The sequence below is a fragment of the Chiloscyllium plagiosum genome, chromosome 15 (genome assembly GCF_004010195.1).
Source record: "Chiloscyllium plagiosum isolate BGI_BamShark_2017 chromosome 15, ASM401019v2, whole genome shotgun sequence".
Classification (NCBI taxonomy): Eukaryota; Metazoa; Chordata; class Chondrichthyes; order Orectolobiformes; family Hemiscylliidae; genus Chiloscyllium; species Chiloscyllium plagiosum.
The window spans coordinates 58,387,310-58,393,380 of NC_057724.1; positions in this window are offsets into that span (position 1 = coordinate 58,387,310).

The window sequence follows — 6,071 nt, forward strand, 5'->3', positions numbered from 1 at the left end:
TGTGGAGTTGTCCTGAGAGCTGGGTAGTTTGCTACGAACAATGATCTGTTTGAGGTTTGGCGGTTGTTTAAAGGCAAGTAGTGGAGGTGTGGGGAAGGTCTTGGTGAGGTTCTCATCCTCATTGATAATGTGTTGCAGGTCACAAAGAATATGGTGTAATCTTTCAGCTCCTGGGAAGTACTGAACAACGAAGGGTACCCTGTCAGTTGCAGCATGTGTCTGTCTCCTGAGGAGGTCATTACGGTTCCTTGCTGTGGCACGTCGGAACTGGCGGTCGATGAGTTGAGCATCGTACCCCTTTCTTGTGAGGGCATCCTTGAGTACTTCCAGGTGTCCGTCACGTTCCTCCTCATCTGAGCAGATCCGTTGTATGCGTAGGGCTTGTCCATAGGGAATGGCTGTTTTAATATATTTTGGGTGGAAGCTGGAGAAGTGTAGCATTGTGAGGTTGTCTGTGGGTTTGCGGTAGAGTGTGGTGCTGAGGTGTCCAGAGGTGTCCATCCTTGATGGAGACGCATGTGTCCAAGAATGGGACAGTCGAGAGTAGTCCATGGTGAGTTTGATGTCACTGTGTAGTTTAATCAGTGACTCCTCGCCATGGGTCAGAGGAAGAAAATGTCGTCAATGTACCTGGGTGTACAATGTTGGTTGGAGATCCTGCATAGAGAAGAAGTCTTGTTCGAACCTGTGCATAAAAATGTTGGCATATTGTTGTGCAAATTTGGTCCCCATGGCTGTTCCGTGTGTCTGGATGAAGAACTGGTTGTCAAAGGTGAAGATGTTGTGATCAAGGATAAAGCGGATGAGTTGTAGGATGATGTTTGGAGACTGGCAGTTGTTGGTGTTGAATACTGAGGCTGTTGCCGCGATGCCATCATTGTGGGGGATGCTGGTGTAGGGTGCGGAAACGTCCATTGTGACGAGGAATGTTCCCGGTTCGACTGGTCCGTGGGTGCTGAGTTTCTGTAAGAAATCCGTAGTGTTGCGACAGAAGCTGGAGATGTGTGATTTTTAACTTTGTACACCCCAGTCCAACACCGGCATCTCCAAATCATTGTAATACGTGGAACAGTTGAGGACTCTGGGTCTGTTCTCAATGGAGTTTAAAGGATGAGGGAAGATATGATTGAAACTTACAGAATACTGAGATGCCTGGATAGTGTGATTGTGGAGAAGATATTTCCACTAGTGGGAGAGACTAGGATGTGAGGGCACAACTTCAGAGCAAAGGGACAAACATTTAGAATGGCTGAAGAAATTACTCCTCATTCCAGAGAGTAGTTAATCTGTGAAACTCATTGCACAGAAGGCAGTGGAGGCTGTCATTGAGTGTATTTAAGACAGACAGGTTCTTGATTGGTAAAGGAATCAAGGGTCATAGGGAGAAGACAGGAGAATGGGGTTGAGAAGCACATCAGTCATGATCAAATGGCAGAGAAAGCTTGATGGGTCAACTGGCCCAATTCTGCTCCTTTGTCTTATGGCCTTAAGATCTTATAAACAGCAGGAAACATCCTGGGAATTCTTCAGGCCAGAAAGGAAGGTGCTGAAATCAAAATCAAAAGCCTAAATGTTTCCATTATCATAAAGTAGGTGACTTCATTCCTAATATCAGAATTATTATGGTGCAGGAGACTATTTAGCACATCATGTCTGCACCAGCTCTGATAATTACTGCCAATCTCCTGTCTCTTGTCCATTTCATTACCAGAGGTCAGAGTGATACCAGAAGCTGTTATTAACATATCCTAAGGTTTTCTTTAGAAATTTTTTTTAAAAAACCTGGTATGTTGTCTTTGATTGACTTCAGATCTGCTTGTTGAGCTGCAATTAACTTAGCACAATCAACCATCCAGAGAAGCTAAGGCTGAAGGAATTCTTAAGTGTTATTATGTTTAAAATGGAATTGTGATAAAGAAATGGATACATCCTTACAGGCCAGCTGACGAAGAGTGAACAGTTGCATATCAGATAATGGTACTGCCTAGATACCATAACGAAATACAATTTGGCACATGAAATTGATAAACTGTTTATATTTACTGGCTAGGACTTACTAACTTACAGGATAGTTCTATCTTCTTATTAAGAATAAATAATTAATACTTAATCAACTAGCGCTGTTAATACCCCCAGTACTAGTTTTTAAAGAACCTCTTGATACCTTTTAATAACTGTATGGGACCCTTAATTGAGAGAGAATGGTAAATCAATAAATCCTTATAATATGGTTATGGTAACTTGATTTTAAGAACACATTCCTTTGAAGACAATTACAATAAAATTAGTGCAAAAAAATTTTTTTTTTGCTTGTTATGGACAATCAATAATACAGACTACCTTATAAAAACTTTTCATAGTGCTGGAAAATATCATAGTGCATCCAAAATATCATAATCAAGAATATGATACTGGAATAGAATGGAAGTTAAGAAGGTGACAAGAAATTGTATGAATTTTGGATAATGTATGAATGAAGATGAATTAATAGAACTCTGGGTTTTTGTGCTTCTAAAGTGTATATGTTTTCAAGTCTGTATCATAATGAAACCCAATTGGAAATGGTGAAAGACGATACCCTTTGGACATTTTGGATTAAAAGGGGTTTTTACAATGTGACTTATTCAGGCCAACAGCTTAATAATGCTGTACGCCACCTACTGATTTTGTGGAAAGCAGATAAATAAACTTTTTAAGAGAGATGTGGCTTTAATTGTGGACAGACTAGTTTTGAAAGCCTTCGGCTGCAGGTTGCCTTGCAAAAGCCTCAACTGAAGTTGATGTATTTTCAGTAGAGACTTGGGTGTGTGGTCTGAAGAAACAAACCTCCAAGAAGCTTCACAGAAAAAGTCTTTTTCCTGAGAAAGCAGAAATATTACAGCAGGACAAGCTGCACAGATTGCTGTCAGTGATATATCTTCTGGTAACCTGAGAAAGTTCCAAAAATTGGTGTTTCTTATTAACTCTCATTTGAGTCTGTCGCTATCAGCATTGTGGTCTCATTGACAGGAAAACAACTGGACTGGGAGAAGTTTTGATGCTTTGAGTTTAAAGACTGGGCACACCAAGGTGCTTTACCCATCTGTCATTTATTTTAAACTGACTTTATCTTTACAGAGTTGCATTGTCTGTCTGTATGCATGTATGTATAGGAAGCAGTTAAGTATCAAATCAAAGGTTGGAATAGTAATTCACTGAAGTTGAATGTCTGAAGAATATGGGTTGAGAGTGTGATGCTGGAAATGCACAGCTGGTCAGGCAGCATCTGAGGAGCAGGAGAATCAATGTTTTGAGCATAAGCTCTTCATGCTCGAAATGTCGATTCTCCCGCTCCTCAGATGATGCCTGACCGACTGTGCTTTTCCAGCACCACACTCTTCTGCTCTCCAGCATCTGCAGTCCTCACTTTCTTCCTGTCTAAAGAATATTGCTGGGGGAGGCTTAATTGTTTGCTTTTAGCTGTATATGTTAAGATCTTTCTAAGTTGTCATATCTGTAGCTTTGCTTTTCTTCATTTGTGTATTGATGTGCGCTTTTTGTTCGAACAACATTGGGAGTCTTCTGTGTATTATTGGTGATTGACTACGATGAGTAAACTGCAAAAATAAAACTTAAGATTTATCCAGTCAGGTTTTACTCTGAGATTTGAATTGTCCAAAATTACCAATAGTGGGGATCATCACACTACTAAGGTCACAGTAACATCACATTAAACTCAGAGACACATCTACATATTCATTAAACCCTACCTTTACATTCCCCCCACCAATACTTTCTCAATTTTCAACATAATAAATAAAAAATATTTTCTTAACATTGTCAACAACACATTAAGTAAATGATTGCCATTTAATTTAATTCGTTTCCACAACATCAAACTCCAAAAAAGTCATTGTTTACAGGTACAAATCTCTCAGTTCTCTTTGGTCTGGTCATTCAAAATACTATAGGAGTGCAATGGCCAGAGGGCTCATCTGAAACCAAAATTTCAGGTGTTGGAAAAAACAGAATAGGATCAGTAATATCATCCCAAATCTTCCAGAATGAAAGGGATGGTTTCCAGTTATCTTCGCATCAGGACAAACCTAGGTCTGGCTCACACCTGACCAGTTGCCAATTAAGACTTAACTCATTCATGACATCCTCCAATGAAAAGTAGATTTGACAATGAAATACTGCTGAATGGTGAAGGTACATCATGGAAGAAAAACTGAACAGTACCACAATTTAACTGCTTGAGCAGAACAATGACATTTTGAGTTCCTTGCATCAAATTCTGAAGAGTAGAGTCATAAAGCACAGAAACAGATCCTTCAGTCCAAATCATCCACACCAACCAGAGATCTCAATCTGACCTAGTCCCATTTGCCAGCATTTAGGCATATTCCTCTAAACCCTTACTATTCATATACTTATTCAGATGCCTTTTAAATGTGATTATACCTGCCTCCATCACTTCCTTTGGCACTTGTTTCATACATGCATCACTCTGCGTGGAAAAGTTACCCCTCAGGTCCCTTTTAAATCTTGCCCCTCTCACCTTAAAGCTATGCCCTCTAGTTTTGGACTCCTCTCCCCTGGAGAGTAGACCTTGGCTATTCTCCCTATCCATGCCCCTCATGATTTTGTAAACCATTATAAGGTCACCCTCTCCCTCCCCCCCCCCCCCCACCCCCCAGACTCTTGACACTTCAGTGGAAAAAGCCCAAGTCTATTCAGCCTCTCCCGATAACTCAAACCCTTCAATTCCAGCAATATCGTTGTAATTCTTTTCTGTACCCGCTCAAGTTTAACAATATCCTTCCCATGAAGAGAGGAGTGAATCATTGGGAAGACTGTACAATATTAAGGACTGCAACTGTATAAGGAAGTCTCATCAGAGATTGCTGTTTGTACCAGAAGATTTGCTTCAGGACTGTTGAGGGCGCATCTATAGTTACTGTGAAATACTGCTGTATAATAAAAGATTACATGAGAGGGAGTTTAACATCAACAGCTGCTATTTCAAATACTATGTTTGGGCCACTAGATGAAAATGAAGAATTTTCTGAGCTTTCATGATAGTAGAACAATATTCTAATAATTCAGTGTTGTCAAAGAATTTTCCTACATGGACAGCTTTTTGTGTTCTCTGCAATTTTGCACCCCCCCATTTCGTCAGACACACATTATTTGTTGTTCATGGAGAGATCATTGTGACATCTAAAGTTGGAAGTATTTAAAGTACTCTCAAATATTCAGTAGACAAGTGGCATTTCTTCATTAACACTGCTGGTCATATATATTGGCATCATTATAGATGGCCCAGTGGTATTATCGCTACACTGTTAATCCAGAGACCAGGTAATATTTTGGGGACCTGAGTTCAAATCATGCCATAGCAGATGATGGGCTTTGAATTCAATAAAAATAAAGAATTCATAGATTTAAAATTGGATTTTATTGTCATGGGTATTCAAGTACAGAAGTACATGAGGGCAGTAAAAAGGTTAAATATTGCCATTCTCAGTGCCATCTCAGATACAAAGGTACCTAGATACAAAATCTTTGTTTCTTTTTTTCTGCTTTTTATCAATGTTAAAAATTAAAATATCACAGTGCTTCTTGGTATTAAGTAGAAAAATAAAGAAAATAATGTTAAAAATTCAACAGTCTTTAAGTGTGATGACGATGAAACGGTGTTGATTGTTGGGAAAAAAAATCCATCTGATTCACTAATCTACTTCAGGAACTGCTATCCTTAACTGGTCACATCCACAACAGTGTGGTTAAATGGCCACTGATTCTTAAATAAATCTTGACCTAGTCACCGATGCTAAAAATGTGTTGCTGGAAAAGCGCAGCAGGTCAGGCAGCATCCAGGGAGCAGGAGAATCGCGTTTCGGGCATAAGCCCTTCTTCAGGAATGAGGAGAGTGTGCCAAGCAGGCTAAGATAAAAGGTAGGGGGGAGGGGCGTGGAAATGCAATAGGTGGAAGGAGGTTAAGATGAGGGTGATAGGTCTGGCGATGGAGGAGTCCAAGGACCTGCATGTCCTTGGTGGAGTGGGAGGGGGAGTTGAAGTGTTGAGCC